The sequence below is a fragment of the Belonocnema kinseyi genome, chromosome 3, assembly GCF_010883055.1.
Source record: "Belonocnema kinseyi isolate 2016_QV_RU_SX_M_011 chromosome 3, B_treatae_v1, whole genome shotgun sequence".
NCBI lineage: Eukaryota > Metazoa > Arthropoda > Insecta > Hymenoptera > Cynipidae > Belonocnema > Belonocnema kinseyi.
The window spans coordinates 157,809,151-157,820,531 of NC_046659.1; positions in this window are offsets into that span (position 1 = coordinate 157,809,151).

The following is an 11,381-nucleotide window of genomic DNA, read 5'->3' on the forward strand; positions in this document are numbered from 1 at the left end:
TATAGCTGTATTAATATAGTAAAATTAAATAATTAAATAAATAAATGAAAGAGACCTTTCAGGATAATTAGATGGTCCGCAACGAGAAGAACCAGGTGAACAGTCTGACTGTGAACTCAACTCTACAACAAGAAATAGAATATTAAGTTTTCCTTCTGGATTCTCTGCCGGAAAATTTATTTGTTTCAGCATATTTTTTCACGGATAAAGAGATAAAAACTGAAAAATTACTTTCAAAAAAAGACGAAAAAAACTTTTTTTGAAAATTCGTTGAATTCTATAGTTGCAGAATTTTGATGCGAAAAGCAAATTATTGGAGCATTTTTCAACATTCATAATACTTTCCGAAACCTTTAAAGTGGATGCCGGTTTCAGTGCTTCCACTTTTCCAAAAATTTGGAACTTTGGTATATTTTGCAACATTTTTATAATTTTGCAGATTTAAAAAATATTTAACCTTCGTCCAATTTCAGGAATTTTCTGATTCTGGCTTGAAATTAAATATATAGTATAAGAATTACTTATAATCAAGTTGAATCACGAATAAAATAGAGCCATCGGGAAGCCCAAATTACTCGATGCGCAGGTACCACGTTTTACCGGACTAGAGCTTTTTTTACAAAATAATAAATAATTCACCAATAAATTAATCTAATGTAGTCTGTTTTTACTCAAATTGCGTGTAATAGACAACAGATATTGAGACATGCCCATGGCCGTCGGTTGACAATAAACGCGTTACCGAGTCGGGCTGTTTTTTTTTGTGCATAGTTCTCGTCTTTGAAGACAGTAGAGCTTTTATAGTGATATATTAATGTACTTTAGAGTCCTGAGATATTGTGAGAGTGAAGTTCAGGCTTTATGTCTTAATTTTTTAGTAGAGAGTTCGAATTTAAGCCATAGCGCCAAAAAGTAAGGTTATGAGTGAGATAAAGTCATCCAGTGAAGATGAGAGAAAGATCGAGCGAGATGGGTACACGACAGGTGGAGAGGCAAAGGAAACAGCTGAAGCCAGGGAAGTAGACGACCGAGAAAAGAAAATTAACAGGGGCCTTAGCAGACCATCCTCCCCAGGAGTGCTCCTAGGGAGGATGGAGTCACTATTGAATTCATACAAGGCTTACCGAGAGCCTAGTTTGAAGATGTGCATAGATGAATCATTGGAATGTGGAGGAAAGGGATTATAGGAAAAAGATGGAAGAAAGCTAGAATTGTTCTTTTTTCAAGGGAGGGGATAAAGAGAACGCAGGTAATTATAGAGGAATATCACTACAAGATACAGGGTACAAAGTTCTAGCCAAAATTATGGATAAAAGAATCAGAGGGTGGTTAGAGAAAAAATGTCTATATAATGAAAGTCAGGCACGTTTCAGAAAGAGGATGTCTGTAAGAGACCATACATTTGCACTGAATTCTGTAATAAATATTAAGTTAAAAAGAGAGGGTGGTAAGCTATACAAAGATTTTGTGGCTTTTAATTAGCTTTTGACTTAGTAGATAGGGACTTTTTAATGCAGAAACTCGAAAAAACTGTGATAAAAGGTAGAATATTGACAATGATTAAAAATGTGTACAGGGGAACACAAAATAAATTACTAGCAGGAGAGGGAATTACAGAGAGTCTGACAGACTTTAGGGCTAATGATGAACCAAGGAAATGAAAGTAAAATTGAAAAGAATCTAAAACAAGGTGTTTGAAAAAAATAGAACTTGAAATTCAAATAGATTGGGGAAAGGTAGATAGGTCAAACTACTGTGTATTATATAAGACGTATCAAGAAGGATTCCAAAGGGAGGAAATATGGGACTCAAATAGGATAAACGGTAAATGTATAGAACAATGGGCGAGGATAAAATGCGGAAATGTGGGTAAAGTAGAAAATAAAGGATATGAAAATACATTATGTAGGTTGTGCGGAACGTCAAAGGAAAATCTTGGTCACATTTGAGTATGTAAAAATGCAAGGAGATTAATCAGTAAAGATTTGGTCAGAGGGTTTGATAAATGGTTAAATCAAAATCCCGAAAAGGAAATTAGTCAGAAATTAACGACAGTTCTGAAAAGAGAACTGAGCTCAGATCTCTGCGAATATGCAAGAGACTTCGAAAAATGTGCAAAAGAAAGTGTAAATAGAAATCGACAGATAGGACTAGAAGAGCACAGCGATAGTGAAGATTACTTAATAATAAGAAATCAAAGTCTATAAATTGTAAAGCAGAATTAGAATTAAAAATAGAAATACAAAATAAGCACGGATATGCTATATTTTTGCAAAAATGAGAATATTCTGAGTCACATAATTTTTATAAACGGCTTATTATATTATACCACTGTATATTTATATTGCATATGTAAAAACCCACAAGGGCATACATGAGAGAATAAATTGAATTGAATTGAATTGAATACAGATATTGAGCGTTCAATTTTGTGATTCAATAATTAATTGAATACTACTTTTTCAGATTTTATCTCACCGACACAGACAACAAGGTTTTATAATATAAGGCTGCAGGTGTTCCCACAAAATCAAGAAGTAAACCCAATTTTACCCACCACCCCGATTTACCCGATTCTTCCCTATGCTTATTACAGTTTTGCAATGTTTTGAGCCAATGATCTCACTGTCCAAAATTTTTGAATTAATCCCGATTTATTAGGCAAAGGGCGTATCGAAAAAAACCAAAAGTTGAAAATTTAAACAGCAAAAATTTTGTTTGAGATTTCAATTATCAATAAAAATAGTTTAAAGCAACTCGATTTATACCTACACCAGAATGCCTATTTAGGATCGACTGATTTAATCCTTCCACTGGCCCACGTAGTTACACAGCCGTGTAGCAGTGTGTGGCAGCGTCAACAATGGGTCGCCACCAGTTTACAATAGACTGTTTACGTTTCCACAGACTGATTTAATCTCAAGGCCAGTGTGAGGCAACCCCCAAAATTGTTCTTATATACGCCTTCTTGTTTATATAGCAAAAATTTAATTAAAATAATTTATTATTTTTAATTAAAATCATTATTTGTTATGTAAGTACAAATCCGCTTGCTTTGAACTATTTTTTCTAAAAACTTATATACCGAAAATTAGAATTATTGTCAAATAAAGAACAATGTATCAGTTTTAAATATTTTTTGCAATTCAAAGTCAATAAAAATTATTTTAATGTCAAGATTCCTTGTATATGATTCTTGCAACATAGTGACAATACATTCCCATTAATGCATATCACATATCATATGGTCAAAGATTCGATAAATTTACCGTGACTAAGAAATTAGAAAAAAGTAGACTTTTTTCGATTTTTTTAAACTTCAAATTCAATTAGAATGGGTATAAAATATTTCAATGGAATTTTCGCTATACAGGTATTAAAACAGTTGCTTTCAACTTTTTTTATTGATAATTTAAATATAAAAAAAAAATTGCTGCTCGAATTTGAATACGTGCTTATTTTTGGAAATTTTGAGCTATTTCTTCAATTCGGAAACAGAAGGAATTTTTTTATGAAACTTTAAGGGCGTGATTTTGAATCCAAAAGAAAACTTTTTTTATTTCTATTAGAACTTCGCGCAAACTACTTTCTTCGATACGCCCTACAAGGCATGCTACCTTTCATTTGAAAGCGTTCCATGCGGTACGAATCCGTACCAATGGGAACACTTATCGAATTCAGATTTTTAAATCACGAAAACTTCTAAATCCCCATAATAAATTTAAGTAAAATGCGTTCTTATTTTAGAAAAACATAAATAAACTTTGAAAGAAAATTGTGATTCGCATATAGTTTAAAATATTTACTTAAAATTATAAATATACTATGTCATTATATTCACCAATATAATTGAGGAAAGCTATAAAGGGTGCTACGAGAATATAAGAAATCCTCATTTTTTCCAATTCCACGAAAAACTAATTAATTGAAGTCTGTAAAGAATTTTGCAAACAAACGTGGCTAATGAATATTTTAGTGCTTCATTACATTTTATAATCGTTATCTCTTATTCTTACCGTCAAAGTTGTCCTTCAACGATATTATTTCAATAGAATTGTTTAAACAGTGAAACATTTGTTTAAAGTGATATCACAATTCACATAAGCTTGTACGTTTAAACGAAATTCGATCCCCAATGATTTAAAATAACATTTGAAATTGAATATAATAAAACTATAAATTCGACTGTTATTCAAATTTTTTAAATTATGGTGTTCAAATACATTTTAAAAAATCCGCCCGCTTGGCGTGCACATTCTCATAGCGCGCTGCGCGCGCAGGTCACTTCGTTCGCAAGTTTGAGCGCGCCAAGAGCGCGCCACTGTAAAATGTACATTATTTCAATTGATAACATGCATTGATGTTAAAACAGACGTAGTTTCATTGTCTCTTTTTAAAAAATGCGCGTTCTTTAAAAAAAATTGTTAACAAACATTTTACTGAAACTTCTGCCGGTTTTTCAAAAACTTAATTTACTCATTTCCAATTTTATTTTTACGATTTAAACGTAGCACATACGGTCGAAACATCAGCTTTACCTTTTTTCAACTTCTAAATTAAAAACCTAATTCAGTGACCGACAAAACTTCACACACGATTTTTGGTTCAAAATAACGTACAGCCCAGAAATATTGAGCGATTTTAACAAAAAAAAGTTTGAAAAAAGGCTGTTGAGATTTCTTAGAGAGTAGTCGAGCCTAATTTTTCAATTAGGTTTTCAATTTTTTGTGAATAAACAAACAAATATGACGTTTTTTCTAGTTATATTGCAAGACATTTTCTGAACAAATGTAGTAATCAGGCATTTTTCGACAGAAAAATTCCTTTTTATCGATGTACTTTTTTTTAAATTCGGAACTTTATGATATTCGCAGCAAAATTCATCATTTGTTTATTAATCTTATGACCTTTTAAACAAATTTAATAAACAAATGTATTATTCTGGCATTTGTCGGCAGAAAAATTCGGTTTTTTCAATGTCAACAGTTTTAATTAGGATATCGAAAAAAATAAATTTTCCATCGACATGTGCTCGAATAACGCATTTGCTTATTAAATTTTTTTTTTAATATAAAATTTATCAACCAATTATGAATTTCGCTGAAATTATCATGAACTTTTCAATTAAAACGACTGAAATCGAAAAATACGAATTTTTTCGTCCACAGATGCCCGAATAATGCATTTGTTTATTAAATTTGTTTTTAAAAATTATAAAATGTGTCAACTCGTCATGAATGTTGCCAAATTTATTATGAAGATCCTTATTAAAAGTCTAATATTGAAACAAAAAAGAATTGTTCCGTCGATAGATGCCCCAATAATGCATTTGTTTATTCAATTTGTTTTTTAAAAATCGTAAAATTGATCAAAAACTTATGAATTTTGCTGAAATTGTCATGAAGTTCCCAACTGAAAAGACTGCCATTGAAAAAACCGAATTATTCTGTCAACAAACGCCCAAATAATGCATTTTATTATATTTGTTCAAAAATCATAAGATTATTTAAAAAATTATGAATTTTGCTAAAATTATCATAAAGGACCCCGCACCAAATGTACAGTAACATGACCACCGGTGAAAAATTCTAAAAAAAATTTTTTTTGTTTTTTCGAACCTGCAAAGCAATAATTCAAAGAAAAAAGTAAGAAAAATGGACAGTTTTTTTACAAACGATTGTCAAAGTTTCAATTTTTACATGTATTTTAATAGAAAAATGCTGATTTTCGAGAAAAGTTTTTTTTCTCCTAAACTAATAGTTGGATTTGGTTCAAACTTGCACATGTTTACTATCATTCCTACAAAAAACAAAAGGTTCATATCCAAGATCTAGAAAGATAAACGGTTTATGGGGTTTATTTTTTATTTTATTTTTTATTATATGGGTTTATTTATATACCATGATATAAGGGTGTTTTCATACCTCAAACGCCCAAGTATAGAAATTATCATTTCTTAGCAACTAAATTCACTAGGTATTTTTATTCAATTACTAGGGTATGAAATAGCTTAATCATTCCTTATTTAGAGAAGCAGAGAAATTAAGTTTCGTAAGGAATAAATCACCAAAGATCAGGCTTATGAAATCACTTTAAAATATATACATTTAGAATTTTTTATTAGGATTTGCATTAGAATTCATTTACAGGTTCATTTAATCATCCCCTGATTATTAAATCCAAGAAATCGATATTTTAAACGGGTTAAAGTACCAATGATTTTTTATTAAAACATTGATGAACAGAATCACTTTAAAATATGTACAGGTAGCTTTTTTTTAGCAGGATTTGCATTAGAATTTATTTACATGTTCATTTAAACATCCCCTGATTATTAAATCCAGGAAATCGATATTTTAAACGGGTTAAAGTACCAAAGATTTTTTGTTATAACATTGATGAACAGAATCACTTTAAAATATGTACAGGTAGCGTTTTTTTAGCAGGATTTGCATTAGAATTTATTTACAGGTTCATTTAATTATCCCCTGATTATTAAATCAAGGAAATCGATATTCTAAACGGGTAAAAGTATGGTATGAAGAGTGAAGAGTTTCTTGCAAGCTTGTCTTATTGCTTCCCTTGTAAACTGTTTTAATCAATAATGAATTAATAGAAAAATCTCTGGTGCTTTGTTTCGTTAAAAATATTGATTTCCCTGGTTCAATAATTAGGGGGCGATTCGACGACCCTGAAAATAAATTCTACTGCAAATCCTGATAAATAAGGCTACCTGTACATATTTTAAAGTGACTTTGTTCATCAATGTTATTATAAAAAATCTCTAGTACTTTATGCCTTTAATATTATCGTTTTCCTTGGGTTTTAATAAATAGGGGGTGATTAGGCGACCCTGAAAATAAATTCTTATGCAAATTCTGCTAAAAAAAGCGCTACCTGTAAATATTTTAAAGTGATTTTGTTCATCAATGTTATTATAAAAAATCTCTGCTACTTTATCCCGTTTAAATTATCGATTTCCTTGGGTTTTAATAAATAGGGAGTGATTAGGCGACCCTGAAAATAAATTCTAATGCAAACCCTGATAAAAAATGCTACCTGTATATGTTTTAAAGTAATTTTGTTGATCAATGTATTAATAAAAAAATCTCTGGTACTTTAATCCGTTTAAAATATCGATTTCCTTAGTTCACTAGATAAGGGATGATTAGGCGACCCTGAAATTAAATTCTTATGCAAATCTTGCTAAAAAAAGCTACCTGTATATATTTTAAAGTGATTCTGTTCATTAATGTTATAATAAAAAATCTCTGGTACTTTACCCCGTTTAAATGCCGATTTCCTTGGTTCAATAATTAGGGGATGATTAAATGACCCAGAAAATAAATTCTACTGCAAATCCTGATAAATAAGGCTACCTGCATATGTTTTAATGTGATTTTATAAGCCTGATCTTTGGTGATTTATTCCTTACGAAAAGTTAATTTCTCTGGTTCGCTAAATAAGGGATGATTAAACAACCCCTTGACATGGACACTTTCTCTACTTATCTGAAAGTTATTTCATACCCTAGTAATTGAATAAAAAATACCTAGTGACTTTAGTTACTAAGAAATGATAATTTCCATACTTGGGTGTTTGAGGTATGAAAACATCCTTATATCATGGTGTGTACCCCATAAACCGTTTATCTTTCTAGATCTTGGATATGAACCTTTTGTTTTGGTAGAAATGATAGTAAACATGTGCAAGTTTGAACAAAATCCAACCATTAGTTTAGGAGAAAAAAAACTTTTCACGAAAATCAGCATTTTTCTATTAAAATACATGTAAAAATTAAAGCTTTGAAAATTGTTTGTAAAAAACTGTTCATTTTTCTTACTTTTTTCCTTCGAATTATTGCTTTGCAGGTTCGAAAATACAAAAAAAAAATTTCAGAATTTTTCACCGGTGGCCATTTTACTGCACATTTGGTGCGGGGTCCTTTGCCAATTAAAAAAAAAATGACATAAAAAAACGAATATTTCTGTCGAAAAATGCCTGATAACTACATTTATACATTAAATTTGTTTGTAATATAAACAATTATAATCAGAAGAGAAATCTCTTTACATAATATTGTTTCGAATCCAATTTCTTGCAAAATAACTTGAAAAAATGTGTATTTATGGAAAAAGGTAGAAAAATTTTTTTCAACAAATAATTTGTTGAGAACAAATTTCTTTTGTATATTTTCTAATAGTGGAATATCCTTAACTAATGCTATTTTAGGCAGCTTAAGGGATTTCAACTATTATCCTGTTATTGACGAGCACCGGGAACGTCAAATAGAAAAAAGGCCATTTTTTCGTCATATTTGTTTATTTCTAAAAAAATTGAAAACCTAATTCAAAAATCAGACTGGACAACTCTCTTAGAAAACTTATTAGCTTTTTGCCCATTTTTTCTTGTCGAAATCGGTGAAGATTTGTTGGCCAATCCAATCTGTCAATTCTTTCGAAAGTTATCGTGCTACCAAACTAAAAATCTACAGACAAACAGTCACACAGACACATGCACAGAGAGACAGACCCATTCGTAAAAACTTGTTTTTCGGATTCACGGTATCTCAAAACGTGGGCACTTAACAAAAACGGGGGGGGGGGGGGGGGTCAAATTTTACACAAATCGAATACCCATGTGACAAAAGGATACTTTCTGACACAAATAAAATTTCCTCTTAAATTTAAGATTGAGAGGATTTTCATGTGTCAAAATGAATCTTTTTGAAGCACACATATATTTGCGACAAACTTCATCTAATCTTGCAACCAAATAATTGTGTTTGCATAAGAAAGATTTTCACTTGGTTAAAAACAAAAAGGGCAACAGGACGATGCTTTTGTTTCAAGACAACTTTTCTCTGAGTGTATAATATCAAATCTTACAAACAAAAATTTCCCAATGTAGAAAAAAAATGTTCTTGGTTGAAAACCCAATTACTTGGTTAAAATTTTATGTATTTTTGTTGAAAATTCGTCTCTTTCAGTATAAAATATTACATGATAAGTAAATTATTTTAGCTTTATTTTTAAATAGGGTCTTCCTTGAGCTGTTTCATTCTTATCATGGTTCTGAGAATATACGAGAACCTCTCAGATGCCAGGCCTTTGAGGTCATCATTTAGATGTACAGATTCGCAGTTTTTTCTGGTGTGTTATGTAAGTGCATGTGACTGCGTGTGTGTGTTCATTATTTGAAATCGACCAGCTGTCATTGTACGTGACCCCCCCCCCCCTCTCCCCACACGAAGACCGCAGACCAATTTTTTAGTCTTCTCAAAATCAACAGTTAAGGGTGAGTTCCGAACCACCGAAGACGCAGTAGAAGTACATGGAAAATTTTCATTAGTACCGGCTCAGGAATCGAATTCCAGTTCTTCACCATGGAAGTCCCATTTACGCGGGAGAGATGTATCTCTACATACATAAGGCGGCCCTGAGAGTGCTCTATTACCATCTTTGTAGTTCTTTTGCTGTTGACCGTGACCTTCTCCTGCCGAAAGCTCTGAGGGAGAGAGTCGATTGTCTAAAGTAGAAGTGCTACATTTTCTATAACTCCAATCTTTGGACAGCACTCTTCATCGCACACTTTAGGCCTGACATCGTTCTCCAAGACACCGAGAAATGAACTACATTCGTGATCGAATTTTCGGCTTTGACCGACTAGAAAATCGCTGCCAAGGAGAAATAAAAAGAATAGAGGTATTGAGACCTTATAAGGGAGCTACAGTGAATGTACCTGAAGTATTCACTTAAAGTAATAGTCTTGTGATCTGTGCTTCCAGTGGTGCCTTGAAGTAGTCTTTATCACTTATGAACCTGATATATAAATTTTCAACTTAAAATTCAGTGTTCTAAATCTCCCGGGGATTCCGATAGATTTCTAGAGAACTTCAGAGAAAAAATGTTTTATTTATTCAAACAATTTTATTGAACTTGTAAGGTTTAGACGATTTCGAGGGATTCTAAAAAATGTCACGACATTTCCAATATTACAAGAAAAAGTCAAGCGGCGAAATGTTTATAAATCTATATTTTGTTAAAAATTTTATTACATTTTTCCAACACTTCTAAACTTTCAAATATAGTTTTAAACAGTTCAAATTTTTCTTAAACTAGTTTTAGAAATTCTGGAAAATAAAGCTAAGCTATTTTATAATCTTTAAGACCATGTGACTAGTGGGTCACGTGACCAGATTCCTATCTTACTGACAGTTTTCTTATTTTCTAACTTATTCTCATACGAAGCACCACATCGAGTTCAAAATGTGGGATAATAAATAAGAAGCACCAAGAAAGACGGGTCTGGTCCTACATTTTTATAACTGTTAAAAAAAATTGTATACATAATTTTTTGTTGTTGCTTCTTTCATAATTATTAAAATGTGAGACCAGACCCACCTTTCTTAGTGTTTCTTCTTTATTATCCCAAATTTTCAGCTCGATCTGGCGCTTCGTGTGGAGATAAATTTGGAAATAAAAAAGTGCGTGTAAGGTAGGAATCTGGTCACGTGACCCACTCGTTATATGGATTCAATTTCAGTTAAATGGATTTGAGCCTTCCAATTAATTGTTGCTTCGGCTGTTGCGAACAGTGGGATAGATGTGAACTAAAGACGCGAGTTCGCCTAAGTGTGAAACACCAGCAGCATAGCGTCAAAGGCAAGGGGTATGAAACGTATCTCACGTGTATATATTGCGTAATTTTAGGAAATTATTCATACGCCACTGACTGTTTACGTTCGGAGAGCCTTAATTGGAGCCAAGGCCCGAACCAAAACCGGGCTCTAATTTAAGTACGGATGCATTTTTAAATTCTTCTTAATTATTATTTAAAAATACTTTTTTTTTTTAAAGAATCATTGGAAATTTCCCCAGGTATCTTTAAAATATGTGGATTATCTTGATACTTTTCAAATGGTTAAAATGTGTCACAAATTAATTTTCAAATCTTTAAAAACCTACATTTTCATTTTTCAAAAATCAGAATTATTCGAAATTTTCTCAAGAATTTAAAAAAAAAATTAAGAAATCTTATTGTGGGTACCGGTAATTTTTTGATGATTGATATAACATATTATTATGTATATATTATTTTACTCTCATTTATTATAGCTAAGAATAGTCATGTTTTAAATTACTGACTTGTGTGAGATGTCGTGACTGCGATTTGTTAAGAAAAGGTTTATGGCATGGAATGATGTTGACATTCACTGAGATATCCTAAACACGTAATATTCTAAAATTTTCCGAGATTGGATGATCCCAGCTCAAGGGACAATTCTCCTCTTCTTTTTTAGTCATATCCTGAACTGCGCCACTGTGTATGTTTATTTTCACTCGAACATTGATCTCAGATCCTAACTCAACGTCAATTCT